Raw genomic sequence first — 23220 nt, forward strand, 5'->3', positions numbered from 1 at the left:
TAAAAATGTGTTTAATCCAAATCAGTGTTGGATAGATTGTTTACCTTCTACAGACTGACACTGTGAAACTCTGTCAAGAACAGTGTTTTCTTATGTGTAGTTTCACTGATTTCATTATAATGACTACCCATGGGCACAATTATTTGCAGGATCACATCGTTACTTAGTAAAGAAACACCAACAAAGCATAATCAGGAAAAAATATGGATATAATGAAATCAATCCCTTTTACCAAACCAGTTTGCAAGTCTCTGGAATCGCATACTTTGCAATCTCAGAAGAGTGCTTTACATGGAAGTTTCAAATACTTGTGCTGCAGCCTAAAAAATACCACATTAATGGATCTATTCAGGATCTATACAAGATCTTGGGACAGTGATGATAGCAATCCAATTCATCCAGTCACTCTTTATTCCCTGAATACTCACTATACAAAATAAGGTGAGTTTATTGTATGAAAAAAAAAAAAAAACAAACAAAAAACAAAAAACAAAACAACAACCCACCTCTTATTTTAAATGATCACTTGTAGAGCAGCAGAAGTGCTTTTAATCACGAAGAATTTGTAATGTATGTAATCCACGCTGCTTGTTTACTGTTTTGGATTTCACTTAATTTCATATGAGAAACTAAACTGGACACTTCTCTAGAGAGAGCATGGTTAATTCATTTTGCATTCATCCCCGAATTTGTTCACATCTTTAGTTACCAACAAAACAGATATAAGTTTGCGTTTGGTGTGTTAGCCCATGCTAAGCTAAGTTGGAGTCACATTTCATGTTTAAATGAGAGGTGGTAACTCATGGCTCTGTTGCCCATGTGAGCAGTTCTTTCAGTGCCAAGCCAAATAGATTAATTTCAGTCTCCTTTGGCAATTATTTAAACTAATTTCTTTGACTGCAGTAGAACAAAGGAGAAGATGCTGCTGCCAGGCTTCTTTTGGGACCTGATTCCTAACAGCTAGGACACAGTAACGACCACGTAGTCTTCCCAGTCTTTTGACTAGAACCCTGGTTCTCCCATTTTGCTTATACTCAGTCCTGCAGCCCTGATCGCATTTCTCCACCTGATAGGGAAGCTTTAACCCATACTAGTTTGTAACGTGTTATAAGGTACGGTAAGGCATTACTATGGTCTTGATGTCGTACTAATTTGGCTGTATAGAAGTAATCTAATAAAGCTGGGAGACAAACTGAATTTGTCTGCTAAATTCACCTATTGATAATAGCCACAGAGGCAGGTATTTTCATTGCTATTTCAGATGCTACAGAGGAGAATATTTTCCACCCACCAGAGTGGGTGGAAAGCAAAATTATGTCAACACCAGTCTGCATCTCTAAGTCTCGGCCCACAAAATGATCTTGACACTGGAAACATCCACCCTGGTCCTAATAACCAGACTCTGTATTCCTGCCAAAGAAAGCCAGGCAGAATCACCATGCAGTCTGGGAGATCTTTGCCAAGGAAGGAATAGAATCATAGCATGGTTTTGGTTGGAAGGGACCTTAAAGATCATCTAGTTCTAACCCCCCTGCCACGGGCAGGGACACCTTCCACAACACCAGATAGCTCAAAGTCCCATCCAGCTTGGCCTTGAACACCTCCAGGGATAGGGTACCCACAACTTCTCTGGGCAACCTGTTCCAGTGCCTCACCACCCTCAGAGTAAAGAATTTCTTCCTAATATCTAATCTAAATTTACTCTCTTTCAGTTTAAAGCCATTAGCCCTTGTCCTATCACTCCATGCCCTTGTAAAAAGTCCCTCTATAGTTCAGGAGAGCAGCAGGAGGCCACGGTTTGAGTGTGAAACTTCCTGGAACAAAGGACTTAATCAACAAAATGAACCCAGACGTGCAGGATTGAGGGAATTAGCTAACTAGTGAAGGCTGCAGTTACATCAGCAGCTGCATAAGACCATAAGACCATAAGACTGTCTACTCACATGCCAGACAGCGTTCTACCTTCAGTGCGCATTCTCTGTCCACCAAGATACCAGATCTCCTATTAAGAGAAGTGATTCCTGCTGGTGAGAGAATTCACACCCCAGTTCTGCTAGAAGGAGCCAGTGCAAGACAGTGGTCAAAAAACCTTCTTCTGCTTGAGGCATGTGTTCAGTTCTCTGCTTGCTGCTGCTCATCCATGGTCACTGATGGCACTGCCAGACACAATCCTCAGGGCAGTACAGCAACCAGCAGCACAAGCAAGTGTCCTAACTCTTACTTCTAGCTGAAACTAAAGACCCAAAAGAGATAAATAAATATCAGGAATAAATATGTAGACAAATGGTGTCAAGTAAAAAGACCAGAAAGATATAGGGCCTTTGTAAAGTAGCTTTATTAAATGAGTACTTCAGGGATCAAATAATGAAGCAAATTTACAGAAAATTACCAAGATAAGGAAGAACAGAAACTGCCAAAAGTACATAAAGATAATGAGGCAAGAACTCTGAGGTTTTTTTTTCGTAAAATAATATGTCAGAGAGTACAAAGTATACAGAAACGAGTTGTGGGCACCTAATTGTTTCAAGAAGCAGAGATATTTACAGAAGGAGAGGGATGATGGGCTATTATTTCAGTTTTATGCACACTAGTAGAAATATGCTATGACAGGAAAGTGCAAACAGATTTCTCTTAAAATGATGAAATCTTTGTATGTCACAGTTATAGAAAAAGGAAGGAAAAAGGATCGAAATCAGAAAAGCTGAGGCATAAAATAAATTAAACTAACACAGATTCACATAGGTAAAGCCTGATGAAATTCGTTGTTACATACTTAAGGAACTACCTGAAACTTTCTCTCAGTCATTAGTTATAGTGTCATAAACTAATAGAGAGGGGATAACAGAGGATATTAGAGGTCTAAGGAAAGGCACAAAGTATTTATCTTTGGGGAGGTAAAGAAGAATCTGGGAAATATATACATCCATTTAACTGAGATTCACAGAAAGAATAAAATCTTGTAGTTAATAAATCCATTTATAAGAGCATACATGTTAAAAAGTAAGAAAATACAGCCAAAATTAATTTTCCCAAAGGAAATCATGTCAAACCTCTTTAATTTTCTTCTCTGCTGGACTAACCGGTCTAGTGTGTAAGGAGGAAGTGCTTATGTAATATATTGACTTTAATAAAGTCTGTCTCATTAGAACAGCAGGAAATTCTCATAAAGAAAGTAAGGAAATATAACTTTGATGAAATTACCTAAGATGAAGATATGTTTGGTTGAATAAATAATTAACAGTGGTTCACTGCCAAAGAAGGACCACATTGCAAGCTGTGTATCATAAGACACCAGCTCAGACCTATTGCTTATTCTCTTGGATGAAGAAATAAAGCTCAGTGCTAAGAGCTTGTGAAAGTCAACAGAATGGGTAAAGTCGCAAGCACCTAGGAGGTTAGGTAAATATTTCATTTCAAGAAATGCTCCTCATTACACAAAATAAAATTTAATATAGACAATTGAAAAATGTAATTGAAAGGAGATGGAGACAAATTATGAGGCAGCAGCAATGCAGAAAACAATCTGGAAACTATATTGAGAATGATAACATGAGTAAGAATGGATGATAACATTAAAAAAGCAAGTCTTGGTGAGGTGATATAAGAGAAACTTGTGTGTACAGTAAGACATACCATTTTTCCATCAACTAAACCCTAAATAAGTTGTTGCTGGAATAATCTGTCCATTTTGGAGGAACTGCAGTTTGAACAAAGCTGTAGACACACCACAGACTGAAAGGAAAACAATAATAAATGCCAGAACTTTAGGAAACACCAACTGAAGGGAAATATTGAAGAACTGGATTAGTTCTCTCAAGCAAAGATATGACCGAAAGCCAGAGAGGTACACATGGAAAAACTTATTAAGAAGTTGATGACAAACTATTCCTCCATACACTCAGGAAACAAACTTTTCAAACTGGGCATGTTTTTACAGCATATCTCATTGTAGTGCCCAGATACTGAGAGAAGATACGCCCAGATATGCAAAGAAGCCAAACGAGGTCATGGAAACAGTCAGTAGCAGAAGGGAGCTCAGCCTGGTCTAAGACATAGAATTCAGGATTCCTAAGAAAAACTCTATGTAGTCAGGTTTTACATCAGGTAATAGAGTCATTAAAGTTGTTTTTTACATTCCAAGAGGATGGAATGTAAAAGGGGAGACCTGGTAACACAGCAGTATATTTTAATTTAGGCCCTGAAGGGGCAATCATTCTGGCTAGATCAGTCTTGCTGAAAATTGTTTAAAATCCATATGCATTTTTACAGGAAGTCAGTAATTTGTTTTTGTTCAAAATAAAAGAAAATACTGTTAATTATCTAGGAAAAACATTGCAGTTATTTGGGTATAATATTAATTCAATTTTTATTTTTATGAAGCATGTTATAACACTGAAAACCTTTCTCTGTCATTAAGGAAGCTATTAATTTGGTTCACAACAATGTTTAAACAATTCTTTGTAATTGTCCATTATCAACAGAGAAGGTTGCTACAATGTATTAGTTTTACATCAATGCATTTTATCTGTTTTACAGAAAACAAAATTTCCAGTCCGTGTCTATCCAAAGCCACAAGAAAACACATGATTAGTTTTCAAATGAAAAGTTAACAGGACCTGTTATTCTGGTGCCAAAAGCTGGGGTTTCTAAAGTTAGGAGATGAATAATTTAAGAAATATCAGCTCAGCACAAAATGCTTCTCAGTTATCGCCACCAGGAGACCAAACTAATTTCCTTGAAAAGTACAAACATCTACCCATAAAATCTATAACAACCATCAGGACATGGCAAAAGCAGCACTCTTTAAAGTCTGAACATGGACTGAAAACCTTTGAGCTCCAACAATCTGAATGTCAGTACAGAACAATAAAGTAGACTTAACTTCTCTGCATCTGGCAATGTTTCAAATACTAGACGCAGGCCTGGAGGAAAGCTGTATGTCAACATTTCTGGTGATCAAGAAATTGCTTTACTTAATTTTTGCAAACTAAAAAAAAAAAAAACCAAAACCACCACCACCAGGATCTGCTTCCCAAGTGGATTTTTCATATGCCTTAAAGTACCTTAAGGAGTCAGACATTTTTCATAATGAAAAACTACAAAGCTCACTCATGCCAGTTGGAAAATGACTCAACAACCAATCTTGTAATGTCTCTTGAATTCATCATTAACCTTGGAAAAGTTTGCCTGGGAATAGTACAAAACAGCACAGTAGCAGTGTCCCAAACAGACCACCAGGCCAACATTAAATATTTAATATAGTTCACCATTGTCACTATCTGTGGTCTACCTACAGATAAGATGGAATAATTAACAAAATTTATGTTTTAGTGTATTAAGGGATGAGTAAGCATGTAAAACTGCAAATGACCATATTCTCATTATTTCTTTGTCAGCTCACCACGTGCTTATCTTTACATTTCCACATTACTCATTATATTCTGTTACTCATCTCTTCCTCTTTTAATACTGGTTTAACTTCTTTATTATCCATTTCTCTCTTTTTTTTTTTTTTGCCTCACATCATCTCCGTAAAGTTTCTCATCATCCTTCCTTTCTCAATTCCACAAACTCCTATCCAATTTCTAAGTGTTCCTCTGCCACTAAAGCCATTACATTTTGCATCGTTTTATATATTCACATATTCACCCCAATCATCATCAAGTTCAATTTTGATGCTGACATCCTATATTTAAAATCCCGACTCTTCATCTGCATCTGTGGGGGCATCTGCAGGGTCCATCTACAGCAAAAGGGCCAGATAACATCAGCTGTTAAAATAGGAGCATGAGTGTAAATAGCGTGTGTGGATGGGATACACAAAATTCTCTGATAGGGTTGTTTCCCAAAACTGTTTATGTTAAAGAGGAAGATGACCATCAGCCACATTAAACATTAACCAGGGAATTATGAAGAAATTTCTGAAGCAAAGGAGTTGGCTTGAAAGAAAGTTGAGAGGAAGCACAGAAATTTGGAGCAGCAGGGAGAGACCCTGGAGTAGAAACAGCAACATTCAAAACCTGGTCTGACACTGCCAGACGTCACCGTGCAGTCATCGCAAGTCCTGTGTTGGCACAAGCTTGTGGGGCGCCTCAGCAGCTCCCAGAGCAGCAGTGGGCACACACAGTGCTGGAGAAACCACATCTCCATTGCAAGGTAAGTGGAGGTAAGAGAAGAGATTTTTCAGACTTAATTTACGATGTAAAAATTACAACTCGCTTACACCATGCCCTATCCTCCCACTTGTCTCCTTTCCTATGTCCTTTCCCACTCACAATCACCAGCTCTTTCTTCAACCTTTCCCAAAACCCAGGTCTCTTCCCCTCCCACTACCAATATGCAGCGATCTCCTCCATTTAAGAACAGCCGGGCTTGACTCCTCCTCCACTCTCGCTATGAACTGATCTCCACCTCCAGCACCAACGACATGCCTGGCTTTCCCCCTCCTTAACTCACTGAACATCATCCACAGCCATCCCCATGAGTTATCCTCTCCTTTTGATGAGATTTCTAGTATTTTTAACTTTTTGTGAATCTATCATCAAAATGCACTCAGAGTCTCTATTAGTACACCACTTAGCATAAAAGGCTCTCTATTGGGACAGAGCCTACTAAATGGTAACATAATACAACAGACAATGCTGAATTTATTCTTATTATGGTAAAGCATAATCTTCAAGATTAATAAATTGAGGACAGGCTTTTTCATAAGAGTACAATGATCTATAAATATCCATGCTTAGAAAGCACCTATTATAGTAGTTCATGATCGATATAATTTTTACAAATATTTGATCAATAAATCATATTTCCATGATTTGCAATTTCTTTGCTTGCTCTTTTTGTAATCATCCAACGTTCCTGGCTCACAACTCCTAGTATTATAGTAATAATTTCAAAACTTAAAGATGAAGTAATGGAAAATATTTCTTTTTCTACATTTCCATGCACACTTCTTGTTAAAAATAATAATGTTGTTATAACTCCAAAACACAACATAACGCCTTGCAGAGACACATAGCAGAGCTGAAAATGAGTTATACTTGATACCAGAAGAAAATCTACATTTTTCTGGTTAGTTTTACATTGGGCAGGCTAATTTTGCACTGAGATCACAATATATAAATGAAGACACAGGGTTTTATTTAAGGCTATGTACAAGTTTATGTATATGAGTTAAGATATTAATTAAAGCTAACATAACTGAACTGCTTATATTAGTTGTTAGTATTTCTAGATGAACCTGTATTATGCATTAAGCTTTCAAGTCCTTCATACTTTGTCCTCTTTCCTGCTGAATTTCAAGTTTCCAAACTCTGAATAAACCAGATTGCCAGAAAAGAACATTAAAGCAAGTGGTATAATTTTAGATGTAGTGCTGCAATGGCCAACTAAGTTCTTATCAAAGAACATACCGATAAGTCCAATTTTGCACACTAGCAGCTGAGCTCAGAAAAGCACAGGTTTATGCCAATGCAGTCTATGCAGCCGTCTATGAAGGTCAACAAAATTCACATTTTTAAAAGAAATTTGAAATCATTATTGAGAGCAGAATTCAGAAAATTCTTTGGGATAGCAGTTCCAAAGCTTTATGTAAACTGTTCCCCAGTCCTTCTTTTGGCTTTGCTAATTTTCTTCATGACTTTGTCATTATTGCCTCATAGGCATCACAGTCATGACAAAAAGTTAGAAATATTTAAAAGATAAACTCTTTTCAATGCCTTACAAAATCCTGGTTTCACCTTCAGATTAATTTAAAAAGTAAATCAATATAGTTATCATTCTTAGGTTGGTAGACAGTTTCTGTCTATTTTTTTTTCTATTCTCTATTATTTTATGTACACAAAAGGAGAAATTTTGAAGAATTAAAATGAATGCTTGCAAGTGTACACTTGTTTAATGGAAAAATAATCATTTCAGAAGTCAAGATTCCTGTAACATCCAGTAATAAACAGAGTATTGGCTTGGATTGTTCTTTACTGTTCTTTCCTGGTTTGGAAATCAATTTTTCATGACATTATCCAATAGGTCCTTAGGGCAAGCCAAAATATTACAAACACAGAATACATTGAAATATTAAGCCTATGACAGGGAAAAAAAAGAAAAATACTTTAAATGTCATGTCTTCCTGAGATACCCATTCGCATTCTTCTGTTTAGGGAAGACAATTTCCAAGCAGATTAATACTAATTATACATTACACATTAATACTAATGAGCATCTCGACACTGTGACCAATCCCAACACACACAGATCCACTACATGAGTGAATTTCTTTTGCTTCAAGTCTATTTATGTGCACGCAGGCAAATTAGAAACCCAGAAAGTCATACTAGCCTGTCTTTTAAACCAATGGTCGTGAGACCCCTATGATCTAGCCAAGATTATGCTGGAAGATATTGAGCCTGGTTTGATAGAAACAGCCGTTTACAAACTGTATAAAGGAACTTCACTTCCCCTCTTTGCTGCTGCTTCTAGTGGGAGTCAGCCTCCCCTCCCTCCTCTACTAATTTCCACTCCCAGATGCACAGGCAAGAGATCTACCTTCAGCGCAGTCCCTCACCCCAGCCAGATGCTAGGCCATGTTCCAATGCATTCTTCTCACCACCAGAGAGGTAAACAAAAAATCTGCATTTACAGGTAAACCCTGCCTATTACTTAAACATGCAAGATGGGGCATATTTCCTTTGCTAATTCCTTAAACTTTCTTGAGGGAGCCGCTGCAATGGACAAGTTACAGTTTTCATCATGGAGTTTTTTACATGGATACGAAGCATGCTAACCTGAGACAAGACAGGTGCCATGTACTCTGTGGCTACTGAAGGTAGTAATGCTTCAGGAGAGGAGAAATGAGTATTCTTACTAGGTGATTACAACATACAACTCTCTAGAAAAGGATAATGCACAGGAGGAGCAAAAATAAATCTCTCCCACCAGACCGAAGGCTGCAAGGTCTGTGAAATAAGAGCGACTCTTACCTTTTGCTACAGCTCCTTTTCCTACCAGTTTGAAAATATAAATCAGTGCTAATCTGCGCAGTGGCCCAGTGTTTTTCTTTTCACCATATCCATTTACAGTGTTTCTTCTTCACTCCTAGGTTTTGTCTCAGAAAACTGAAGAACACAGCATAACAGGGTTTAGTTTATGGCTATTAGGTCTGACAAAACATATTTCCAATACAACGTTTCACAATGCCAGGACCCTAAATACTTGGAGCATATATAATTTATTTCTTCAATCTGCCTCCAGAATAAGTTAATTCCACTCCAGAAAGAATTTTATTTTCATTCCTGATTTTTCAGAGAAAAATTGGAGAAAAAAAATCTCCCGACCAGGGAAAAAATTAATTCAGCCTCAGCTCTCAACAGAATTCCATTTCTTTGTTGCCTAATGTCCTCTCTATTTTCTAGGCTGTGCAAAAAATTCACTGTCTGCTTTTGAACATTCTCTTGTACCTTCTTCATTGCTTTCTCCTCTTGAAGGAGCACTGCCACAAAGCCAGGTGACAGCTGTACAGTCAGAGCTATTTCTTCACTCACTTCACTCACTTCATCACTCCTATTTCTTCAGAGATAATAGGAGAAATTCTACTCCTCCCTTCTTAACTCCTCTGAAAAGCAACTAACTATGCCTGATCTGCTGCTGTGAGCCAGAAAATTGCCTCCTTTTGATCCTGGTTGAGGCATAACCTGACTTTCCTGAGAATGTCCTTCCAAACCATGCAAATGACACTTTAATTCCAATTAAAAGTAATCCTTAGAGATGAAAATGTTAATCACTGAATGCACATCAATTCTCACTTAACATTTCCTCTTCAGAAGTCTACAGTCAACGTTAGTGTTAAACCAGGTCTTGATTAAGTAGGAACAAAGTAAAGTTGTAAGAAAAAGCTTGAGACACATACGCAATATTGGTTTTCATATGGTATGCTCCCTAGAGAATGCAACCCAGGGCAGAACAAAACTGGATATACAACAATATAAAACAAAATGCTTTTCACTTAAATAAATTAGTGCGCCCTCATTAATGAACTATCTTATGTTAGGAATTTCAGTAGACTAAAATATAAAAAAATGTGATAGTTCTTATCCATCAGAAGCTTTTGTTTTCAGCTGTTGAAAGTACCAGAACAATGGTCCTTAAGTCCGTTCTTAAAACCAGTCAGGATTCCCCTCATCACTTCAACAGCAATCTAGACTACTATTACTGGGATGGCTATAAACACTCTTCTAACTTCCTATCTCAAACTAATTATGGCCAAGCTACCTATATTATAGAGCATTTGATTTAATTTCAAACAGGCTTTTTTCTTGCTGAATTTTCTAAAATGCATTTATTCACCTTTTTCTAGTATGATTAAGGGGTTGAATACTAACATTTGGACAGCTGTTCAAATGTATCTGAACAGCTTTAAGCTACAAAAGCAAATGTAAGACATTTGCTCCTTTTCTTTTGCATTTATAACGCACTTGGTTCTGCCTCCTTTCAATCTACTTATTGAATAAATGTGTATCATCTGTCTGAAGATTGGATTCTCCATGCTTTCCCCCTACTTAATCTACTGCTCTGTCTCTGCTGCTTTCTTAATTTACAAAATGCCACCTACTGACAAATTTTTTGATGCACTGCTTCACGTTTTATTTTCCTTTCCACCACCTTCTGGAAGTGTCACGGTTCTCAAAAACAGTGTAATTTATTAGTCTGACTTTCTAAGAACCTTTTACACCCTTCCTAATGATCTGGATACTCCTCAAAAATGTCTTCACTTATTGCTTCAATCAAATTGTTATTTCATAGCTTCTTATCATGCTAGGAGCAGACACTGCTGTCCTCTCAGTCCTCCTCCTAAAACCCAATTCTTTTATTATTACTTTTTTACACCAACCTCTTTCTAATTCCAATGTGTAAGTTAGCTCTTCTAAGGTATTTTTAAAAACTATTGGTAGTTTAAACCAACAAACAACTGCATAAATATCTTTGGCCATTTTCAGTGTAGCCATTAAAGCCACACAGGAAGAGGTAGAAATAAGCAGGTAGGCAGAAAATACCTTTAGCAACCTCACCAACAGGATGGCCATGGCTATCAACCATATGTAGCTTTGCAGAATTTGCAGAAAACTTTGCCATTAGGGCAAAGGGCAACCAAGAAACAGACTGTGATTTCAGGGTCTTCCTATGGAGCTGTGTTTTCACATTCCAGCCTTTCCTTAGAGCAGAAAACAAAGGATGACTGCATCTTCTCTTCTCTGCCCACCTTCCTCCTACATCACAGGAATAAATTGTCACTCATTAAATTAATATGCTACATTAATTTACAATTAAGCTATCACTAGCAATAATGACATATAATGTACATTCATCATAATTGCAGTGCACAATTCAATGTAAACCTGGCAAAGTTTCCCATACATCTGCTTATTCCCTACACACAGTATAAAGATAATAATAATCTGGACCCATTTCAAGGCCACTGCAAATAAAGGGAGAAAAACCCTTCTTTTTTTCTTTTTTTTTTTTTTTTTATGAGCTTCTAAGCAGTTAAAATCTACTACTTTCTAGGCTTCATAGTTACACAAATTTTTGCTTGTTTACTGAGTAAGTTGCTTCCTCTTCATGTGTTGTTCTGATTTGGTACCTTTTCCACAGACACTAACTGAAAGGGTGCAAATACCAGTTATACCCATGGAAAACACAAATATACCTGTTTGGTATATACTATATTGAAGCCTCAGGATTAAGAGAGTAAGATAGAGCTCAAAAATAGGAAAAAAAATAATGCATTAGCATAGATGAGCATGTATTTGCTTGTACCTGGTAGAATTCCTGAATATTTTGAGCATCCAGGAGAGAAAAAAATAAAAAAAAAAAAGTAAAGGAAAAAAGAGAAGCCATGTAAGGGCATTACAGTGATTGCTATTTTTTGCTAGAAACATTTGTTAGTATATATTTTCTAGAGGTAAAGAGTCTCTGCCAAAAACTTATAATATCTAGAAGTTGCAGAACATGCTATTTCTATATTTCATACACTGCATGTAAGTAAAAAAACCCAAGAAGTTATTGATATGGATTATTCTTATTCCACAAATTACAGCAGCAGAAACATTTTCTGGAAAACAGGTCTTTGTAAACATTTACAATATACTGTACAGTATATACGGAACATAATTAAACTATGTGCCCTGTAGTGGTGGAAAATCATGTTGGAATAGTTTCTGCCAGTGCATTATGGTGAGGATCAGCACTGAATTTTTGGAGCTGATTTTAGTACAGAATAAAATAAAATAAAATATATATTTGGCTGATTTGTTAAGGGACTAGAAGCAAGAAACCAAAGGACTGGAATGGGTCATTTTCTCAGTAAAGGAAAATTCTAAGTTACAGAGAGATCCAGTCTAGTTAGTTGCAGTTAATATAACATTCATATATATAATGAACAAAGATACTGGAACAACTGTAGCAGTACAAGGACCTTCTCTCATATGCAGAAAGAGCATATTCATACACCATAGAAAAGATAATAATAGGGTCCCCCCAAAGAGCTGGAAAACAAGTGTTTTTCACCCTTGTTCTTTCTCTTGTTTTCAGCACCATAAGCCCTAGTTTTCTGTCCCTACTGCTCTAAGGGAAAACCCTTGATCCAAAATCGCATGAGACCACAGAAAATGTGCAGAACAGAAAAGAGAGGTACTTTGCAGCTAACACATTAGTATTTTTAAAACACATTCAGGGCCTTAAATCAAAGACGTTACACAGCAAGGACAAATTCTTTGTTATTATCCAATTGCCATTGATCTGGAAATCTCAAAAGACCATGGGTTTCTTGAAATAATTCCAGGCTTTCTTGATCCTGCCAAGGGAAAAAAGACACCAGAAGAAAAACTTCCCTTGTGATACTCTGATCCTTTTGCTTCCATTCACAGTCAAGACCAGGAAGACCAAAGTCACACAACCCACCCCCCCTGAAGACTGAAGCAGAGTGCAGAAAAATGTTAGCTTCAGTATAAGCTTTCACTAATGACTGTGTAGATTCTTATGTTAATAGAAATCATAGAAATTTGAGAACTAAAACACCTATTATGTCATCTAATCTATGCAGTTGGCAGGGAAGGATTTGTTCCCTACAGCATATTTTATATGGCTTTATTCAGTCGAATTTTAAATGTCAGAGCTATGAAGCTCCCACTGCTTTCTTTGAGAAAGCTGATTTGTTTATTGTTTGAATTAATTTCACCATCTCCAGTTATAGCAAACATGCTCAAGATGCTGTTCTTAATAAAAATATGGAATATCCTCAGTAATTTATGTTAGCATTAAAATAGCCAGTGAATATCCAAGCTACAAGTTCTGTTGAAATATATCTTTGCATATAGCAGACTGTTCTTTTGATATTAAGGAACACAGGAATCTTTAAGTATTTGGCAGTCAGTTTCTGATGCAATTGCTAAATTTTACCCAAATCGATGTGCTTTAGTAATCAGTTCAACATGATTCATAAGCTTAGCTTTTTCACAGTTATATTTCTGAATGAATTTTTTTTCCCAAGCACTACTGTGCAGCAAATACCAAAAGTTACACTTCATTCCCAGTATTTTAACGTTTACTTCATAAATTCAGGACTTTTACAAAAAATTTGAAAATGAATCACAAATGTCTTTTTATTATTCTTTCCCATTTTGAAACATAATACCTATCCCATTCTCATGTAGACATTTGGTGATATTGAAGGCATAATCTAGAATAGATACTCAACCTATTTTTCACATTACTGGGAGGGAAACTCAAGTAAAAGTATAGATCCACTGTAAATGTAACTTTGCTACATAGGAAAATACTCATATGTACTTATTAAGATCTGACATAGCTACCAAAAAAACCTAGAATTTTAAGAGTAACTACAATTAGTGTTTGCTGTAGGTGAAACACGGGTAAATATGAATATATATAAAATTTGGGTAATTTGATATTTTCGTCTCTTTTCTTTTTTTTTTTTAGGGAAAAATTGACTAGGCTGCTGATTCAGTTACCTCAATGTAAGGTCTGTGCCCAGTAAAACCATTTCACCCACACGGGGAGAAAACTACAGGATTAAAAGGATTTAGGCTAATTCTTCACAATTCTTGTACAAGAACACTTTCTCACTGGCAAAATATTTTCCAAAGTCATAAGGAAAATGAACACACATTAGAAAAAACAGGTCTTTAATGTACTTTGATAGCATCTGTATTTATTGTACATGATACCATCTTTATGGCATACAGAGATTGTCTTTATGTTTGAGCTGACTAAAATATTATGCTGGTCTCGACCTTGGAAACGTTTTTTAAGTGTTTACTGTAGTATTACAGAGATCTTTTGCCAGAAGAGTCACTGCAGGGCCGTGGACTCTTAGGGGGCTTTCCATATTAGGGGTTTTCTTGCTCTGGATTAAGCATGCCAAGAGTAGTTAGTTGCCGTTCTGTATTTAGAACTGATTTGCGGGAATGGATTTCAGTCAGAAATGTTGAAACTTCTTGTATTTCATTGAGTTAAGTTCACTCCCACTATCCAATTTAGGGAAACATCCGTTAAGAAAGCTCTTGCAAACTATCCAGTACTACACTATCTACAGCAGATTTCTATAGCAGATTCCTAAACACATCAGGAAATATGCACTTACTCACCCGCAATTCTAATGGCCCCAAAAGACTGTGAAGAATGTGCGTTTAAAAGATTACTTTTTTTTTTTTAAGTTACAGCATATGGAATAATGTAGATCCTTAAAAACAACTATTGATGTTTAAACTGAAATATATTCAAATAAATTATTAGGTTAAATAAAAAGATACCGGTTCAGGAAAATATCAAATGTGTCTTAATCATTAGTCAAAAGCTTTGTGTGAAATAACTTCTTACTCCACTTTATTAAAGCAAAGTGCAAAATATTTAATTTAATTTATGATATAAATTGCACTGCAAATCCACACAGGACATTAAAATTTAAGGTTAACAGTTAAGTCATTTCACTCCTGCAGTAACCTTTTAATGTCCAGATTTTCCTTCTGCACTATAACTGTAACTACTGAAAGATTTCTCCACATGTAACATTAGTAGTACATAATCCTGTCATGACTACCTGTCTGAACTTACTCTGAAGCTGCAATACCAACCCTTATTGTACTCCCATAATATATGACATCAGTAGTGGTCATCCAATAAATTACAACCCTGTATTTGCTCTGGGACCACCTCTAATTTTATATTTGTCATATCAACACTGTGGTTACAATATCCTTTCTACTCATGTCACCCAGTAAGAACTGGAGTTTTGTTAAAGATGTCACCAGCCACAAACACAAGTGTGAACTATTGCAGGTTTATTTAATCTTACAGCCACTGCATCCTTATCCATAGTAGTTTGAGAAACATTATTTCCTCCTCAAGGTCACTTGGTCTGAAGCTAGGACTGGCCAAAGGAAAGAAAGGGGCTTCCCATGGTAAAAAGCACAAATAAACTAGACCTAATCCTGATCTGTAAAAATAATTTTATAATGGACTTTAAAATATAAAATAATCAGAAATCATAAAGACGTGTCATAAATCAAAGTAACATATGTAGGAAGCAGTGAAGAACCACCTCACAAAAACTCCAACTTACTACTCTTTAAACTTGAACCTTTCCTAGCAGAAGAGTCTTACGAATTAGTTATACTTTAAGCACTTGTCACACACATCCCAATAAGCAAGCTACTTTACTCTGAAAGGTGTATCATTTCAAGTATTAAAATTCTGCCATCCAGACATAATCAGCTAAACCAACCAAGAACCACGTTGCACACTTAAACAGTTTTATAATTCCAGAATACACTGAGGGACTGCACAGCTGTAAGAAAACAAAACACACACAAAAAGTTTTCAAGAGCTACGCTGTTTCTCTTTCATAATAAAGACAATCCCACACAAAACTTTAGAGAACACAGAAGACAGAGAGGAGACGAAAAAGAACTTCTATAAAGTCCCAGTTCAAGTGAAAAAAAATATATTCTGAGCACCAAAATCATCTAATATGTTACTAGACTACGCAATATTAGACTCTTTCTCGTGAACAATTTTTTGTGTTTGCATATGAACTTTAAGTTAATAAATAGGATGTAGAGAGTAAAGTTCATAACATTTTCAGTTCAAAGTAATAATAGCATCACTTACCTAAAGATTGGTCTTTGGAGATGCTTTTTCTTGATTGTAACACAATCATCCATTTAAAGTGGGGAAAAAGACTTCTTCCAGCAAATAGCTCCAAAAAGACCAGGGAGTAATCGGGAAACTTGTTCTTAGCTACTGTGCTGCAGAGAGCACAGAGAATGATATTTTGGTGCTGGGGGAAGCCTCCCTCCCTCTTTCTGACAGTGGAGCAGAAAAGGGCCATAGAGGCCACATAAGCCAGGCACGGCTGTGCACTACCAAACCGGGCAGGCTGTGCAAAACTGGAGTCAAGTTGATTGAAGCACGGAGTTGTGCTGGATTCCTTTCAACTGTGCAAGAAAAAAGGGGAGCTTTGCCAAGTGCTACCCAGGTAAAAATTTGTTAGATTATTCCAGCCATGAGAGCACTACTTACACATGCTGGTCAAAGTCTTAAATGCAGAGTCACTCTCTCTCTCTCTCTCTGTCTTTAAAACACACTGTTCCGAGGCTCAACTTTTTTTTCTTCAAAATAAAAGTTGTGCAGCTGTTTCAGCATTCCCATGTGAGTACCTTCAGAAAGTTTGTTCTGGTAAAAGAACTGTATACAAATTAATGAAGACGGATGGATCTGGTCTGTGAGGCTGGCTCTACTTCAAGAGATTGTAATTATTTTACAATCTGGCTTTTATTCACTCTGGATGATGTGTGGATATAACTATGCAAATTAAAGTACTGCTCATAATTTTTAGCATTCATAACCTAATAACCTAGAGTTGGCTAAAGCAGAATATGGTGTTTGCAGCTGGTAGGACCATAACTACATAAAACAAACCCACACTACATGAGTGAGGAAAACAAAAATGACCAAGTTCTGATAGTGACAGTAGCAAACTGTTACTGTTTGCAAGATAAGATTTCAACAGAGTTCCAAACTGAAAAGCTTGCTCTGACATCACGCTGACATAAATCAGGAAGAATTCAACCGCAGCGAACACAGGCTGTCAAGAAAGCTATAAAGCAGAAGTGGCTGACCGTGGTTCTCAGTGAACTGAAGTCATGAGTGGTTCAGGTGAGATGCCATTCCCCGGGCACGTCAAAGGGCCCATAACAAAGCTGTGCTGGCAGAGGGCTTGACGGGAAACATGGAACTCGGCCAGAGAAGCCGTAAACAAGCAGCAAGCTTTCATCATTCGTGTAGCTGCACACTCTGGCTGTACTGTACTCTGGAACCGTGTGCCCCCTTCCTGCTGAGGGAGCAAAGCACCTGCCTGCCCGAGTTGTTCCTTCCCTTGACCCAGCACTGGAGCTCCCTTGTGGATTAGCTCTTGAAAAGCACTCAGTATGTGCTAGATGAAGTTACTCATATGTCACAAGTAGGATCAGGAAGGTTGGGCATCTTTTCAATTGCATTATTGGTTGGAGGGAGAGCATAAGAGCGGTAGATTTACACGGTTATGTGCATATATACTCTTGTTATCAAATCGAGTTTGAGGGGCACTGTAAGTCCACAGAAAAGGCACGATAAGTAACATTGAGATGTCTTCAGCTGTATATGCCCAAGAAAGTTCATATTACATTATGCACAAATTATTATTAAATTCATAAAATTTCCATGAAATAATGCTATATAACAGAGAGATAATGAACATTCCAGTAAAATGTAGTTCCACAAAGGAAAATTTTACAGTTTAGTGGACTTAACTGAAACAGGTAAAACCTCTTTCTAGAGCTAAAGTATACGGCTTACAAGAGAGTGACAGTGTCAAGTTTGGTTAGCCCAAAAGGACCCAGAAACCGATCCCCACACTATATAAAACTATTTTCTTGACACAGCCATGGAACAATTATCTAAAGGAAAAATTATCAGACAAACTTCACCAGCTATTTTGTGTCAATTCAGTTTCACCTTGCTCCACTTTTCATTTCTACTCCTTTAAGAAGTAGAGAGAAACACATCTTCGTCAGGAAAACAATTATCTTTATCAGATCACAGATTAGTTTTTGCCAAGATCTTGAAGGATCTCAAGATCCTTCTTCAACAATATGCAGTTTTCAGAGTGTTGTCATGTTTTTAGAGACTTTCATGTAGTCATGATCTCACTATTTTTGGTTGCCAAGATTCACATTTTTCTTCATGCAGTTTTCCTGCTCTGGGTTTCAGCATCTCAAAATAATTAGCTGCTTTTTGAAGTTTGTGTTCACTCACTGTCTATACAGAAAGCTGAAAATCACAAAGAAGCCTCCCTTTTCTTTCTGTTTCATATTATGTGCATAGGACTGCTACACTTCCGTTATTCAGACAGATTACCTGTAGTCAAGGTAAAAATCCCAATAACTTCTGAGAGTTTAAAGAAAGAAAAAAATAATCTCCAAACTCTCAGTGAGACCTATACCAAATATGTTTTTCCATTGAACTCCTCAACCTTTCATCTCACAGTTTTATTGATCCTGAAACTAGTATGCTTCTTAAAAGTAAATTTTTCTGGGCCTAGTCCAATGCACATTACTGTTCATGGGACTTCCATTCAAGCATGACACTGTATAAAGTACTATTTGAGGGAGCTGAAATTCCTGCAGTGTAATTATTTGGCTACAAGGAATTTTGAGCTGTTAAGAAAAAAAAGACAGGGAAAGAAAATATTAATATAAAATGGTAACAGAACTTCACTTTAATTGCGTTGGTTTTCATCTTCCAAAGAGCCTTTTGACCATTTTTTCATTCAACATGGCAACAACCCACTGACTTTTTTCTTATAGTATTCAGAAATCATGTCTACATGTTGAATAAGTATTCACAGAAATTCTTCAAGAAAGGTCATTTCAGAAAGATACAACAAATCAACTAGACTGCCTGAAGCCTGAGTCTCACTAAGATTTTTCCTGTATTTGTTCAGTGGAAAAACCATGTGTATAAAAACCATACAATCATAGAATGGCTTAGGTTGGAAGGGGACCTTAAAGATCATCGACTTCCAACCCCCCTGATGTGGGCAGGGACACCTCCCACTAGACCAGGTTGCTCAAAGCCTCGTCCAGCCTGGCCTTGGGCACTTCCAGGGAAGGGGATTCAACAACTTCTCTGGGCAACCTGTTCCCTGTTCCATTGCCTCATCACCCTCACAGTGAAAAATTTCTTCCTGATATCTAATCAAAATCTACCTTCTTCCAGTTTGAAGCCATTACCCATTGTTCTATCACTACATGCCCTTGTAAAAAGTTCCTCTCCAACTTTCTTGTAGGCCCCCTTCAGATACTGGAAGGCCGCTATAAGGTGTCCCCAGAGCCTTCTCTTCTCCAGACTGAACAATCCCAACTCTCTCAGCCTGCCTTCATAGGAGAGGTGCTCCAGCCCTCTGATCATCTTCGTGGCCCTCCTCTGGACACACTCCAATAGGTCCATGTTCTTCTTGTGCTGGGGACTCCAGAGCTGGACACAGTACTCCCGGTGGGGTCTCACCATAGTGGAGTATAAGGGGAGAACCACCTCCCTCAACCTGCATGTAACTTTTTTTGCAGATTACAGTATTAGAGCATCTTGGAGTACTATCAGTAAATTGTAGGATATACCCAGACCTCATATACAGAATTTACTGAAGAAGGGCATTTTTATTAGAATGAGGAAGTATTTTGCTTGAAAGCATTATTGCAATTTTAAAAAGTCCTCTATAGATAATTTTCACATTTCTTACTTCAGACTAATCCTTTCAGCAGTAATCAGAACAGTAAAAATCTATTTTAATGATGCCCTAGAGTTATCTTATTTAATTTGCCAACACTGAATGAAACTCAAGCAGAAAACTCCTGAAATGTTTGTTTTTCAATTTATTTTCCAATTAGCATTGCTATTGTTTACCCATCGCAACCAATGACCACTGCTCTTTCCACGTCATGCAAGCTATTTTTATTTCATCTCCCGCGCATATATTCATGCAAAAGCAGGCTTTTTGGACCAAAAGCGTGTAATAGTTTAACACTCAGAAAATCCGAGTTTCCCTAACCTCAAGATTTATAGCAATAGTTAAGTAATTTGATACCTAGTACTATGTCTCAAGTCAAAAGGCTACATGTGAGCTACAACCCAAAATATTTTATTCTGCTTGTTTTAATGCCACATAATTCTTATCTTTGCCAGAAGTCTAGAAATGTAGTTATTTTTCCTACTTTAAATTCACAGCTATGGGCAATTAAGATTGTAAATTTAAGAAGCAGTAGCCTGTATGTGTCAGATTCTTTCTACTTTCTAGCTAAAATATCTACTGGTTAATGAAGATATGCCTCAGGGTTTAAGGGCTCATCTACCCCTATAGAAAGATAGATAGGTGGGAGGACCAGCAGAAAGGGAAGGCAAAGAAATTACAATAATAATTGGTGGACAAGGGGCCATAGGTTAGGCAGCAGTTCTTCAGAAAACACATGGGAAGTAGCAGTGAATCATAAACTAAACATACTATTACAGTCTTATGAATAAACTAGCATCACCCTGTGACATTTAAAAGGGAGTATTGTCCAGAAGAGCAACCTCCCTTTCTCTCTATTCCCACAGCTCACCTGAGGCATTATTTCTTGCTTTGGGGCAAAGGATTCAGCAGAGACATACTGGAATAAACCTTGAAAAAACTCAAATCTAGAAAACATCTCATATGAGGAAAGGCATAAAGTCACATATAATGTAGCCTAAAGAAAAGTGAAACATAATTTAAAAACTTCCAGATTATAAGTGTAGCCATGTAAGTTTATGGAAACAGACTATTTTCCTTATCCTTGTGGTCAAAAAATAAGGGGCTGAAAAATAGCTTATAGGGCCATACATTGTGGTAACATTCAATGATGAAAAGAATACTCTTCAATGGAAAATAATAAGCACATTAATTGCTGAGGAAATCTGTTCATGAAATCACAATGAGTAGGTTTTTAAGGGCAGATTTTTAAAAGGCTATATAAGCACGTTTTGGAAATTATTAGCCTTGCCTTGGAGAGGAAAATAGATTAAATAATCTCTGAATACAGCATTCAACCTTATCGCTCCAAAATTCTGTGGTAACCAACTTTGGTATAAGCTTCTAAATTAATCTGCTGTTTAGTTTGGGATTTGTTTGTGCATGAAACCATTTACCAACCAATTGCACCATCTGGGCTTTCAACTGTTTCATCTATTTGCCACTTCACCCAAAATTTGAACTTTGGTCCTTAGTTTTGGCAATTGAGTGTGACACTCAAAACTTGAATCAATTAAATGCCATAATCTCTGTTCTGCTTCCATAAGAAAGCAAGTGGTCAGAAGCTTTTCACTACTGTTCATGAGCAACAAGAGAACAAGTGGAGAGCTAGGTTTCATGCATCCATTTATTTTCTGGACTAACTGAAGTAGGAATAAAAAAAAAGACAACATACTTCCACCTGCTTCTCTTCTTACAGGTAATGTACAGGTTTGAAATATAAAAATCTAAAGCAGGACTTATGACGAGAATACTATTTCACTTTTCAGTTCAGTACCTTGCCCCAGTTCACTGTTTAGGAAATTTGTAATGTAATTAAATCACTAAAGCATGAAGAGGAAATCTTTACACTGACTTTCCTCTGTATCTTGTGCAACTCCTAACAAGATTCTTATTTACCTATTTACATGAATGGTGGATTAAATCCACCCCATAAAGGCTGCATACAGGCTAAGCATTTAAATTCGATGCATAAGAAGGGGAATGGAGGGATGATGTGAAATCCATCTATGCTATCATTGTCACTTAAGCAAGGAAGAGGGTCTTCCAAGGCTCTCTACAAGACAGACTATCTGTCACAGCCTTTTCATGATAATGAGAGGAATATGTCTCTCAGCACCTCTTTTACCAGTTTCCAGTCTGCATGCAGGGTCTCTAAATCTGTCTATATCAAGCCAATAAAATTGCCCAGGTGTCTGATGTCTTGTACTGTCCCCAGAGGTGCTGTGATTGCCTGACATACAAATCACAAACATGTCATGCTTAATACAGAACACCACTTACTAGAACTGTGTTTGTGTAATGGTTTAAGAGCTAAATTATAGTTACCCACATGCTCCATACAGGTACCCATATTCCATCCTGTCATGGATCAGGCCAAACACTTTTTCATCCAACTGCTCTAACAGGTTTGCATTAAGCTTACTGCACTCTGCGTACATAAACGTGTAGGACAGTCTCAATTTATTTCTTTGTGTTGGCATCAGCAAAACCCACTCTAAAACTTAACCTAATGACTTCTCCAATCTTGAAAAACTAGACAGTACTGAAGATAATTGTGACTCATTCAGAGTGCAGATAGAAATGTTGGCAAACGTTACTGGATCTATTATAGTACATGGTAAAGCTCTGTGCAAAGTCGTGCAGGTCTTTAAGTTCTGACTTCCCTTTTTACCTCTTCTAAGTAAGAATATTTATAAAATTGTTTTATTCTCTCTTGCTTTCCATGTTTACATGCACACACAAACTGAGCAGAGACTTACGTCAATGCCGTCAAGCAGGAGATTAATTTCCTTGCTAAGACTTTCCTGCTCAGACTGGAATACAGGAACTTGGCTTAAGAAGCTTCCCAGTCCTTTACTTTTGCTTTTATATTTTACTGCATCTTAAGAGTCCTAGGAAATTTCAAAGCAAATAAGTAGAAATACAAAAAAATACAAATACCAGTTTCTCATGAGGACATTCATTTTCCTGAATAATAAAACTCTTCTGAAGAACATGACCAGTATCACAGTTGTATTTTGTTTGATTCTACTTGATATTATTAGGATTTTATACTCTGCATCCCCAATGAAGGAGAAGATGGGGATGAGAAGGAGAGTAAGGGAGGGGAAAGGAGAAGGCAAAAGAAATTCCTTTGGGATATATGATGCTAAATTAGCACTGAAACACACAACTCAAAACATGGCATTCTTTGGTTCTGAGCCAGTGCAATATTATTGTTGGCCATGGTGGATGGAATTTCAGTCTCTATCAGAAAACACTGTAATTGATGTGCCATGTGTTTTCTAAATGTATACACATAACGGAAACTATATACTGGACAAGAGAGCAACTACTGACTA

General features: G+C 37.0%; 1 protein-coding gene across 1 annotated transcript in view; it reads right to left on the reverse strand.

Moving 5' to 3' along the window:
• PDE1A (phosphodiesterase 1A) overlaps positions 1-23220 on the reverse strand; it is a 163100-nt gene that overhangs the window by 109278 nt on the left and 30602 nt on the right. The gene's annotated exons all lie outside the window — the stretch shown is intronic.

Source organism: Numenius arquata, chromosome 3 (genome assembly GCF_964106895.1).
Source record: "Numenius arquata chromosome 3, bNumArq3.hap1.1, whole genome shotgun sequence".
Lineage (NCBI taxonomy): Eukaryota > Metazoa > Chordata > Aves > Charadriiformes > Scolopacidae > Numenius > Numenius arquata.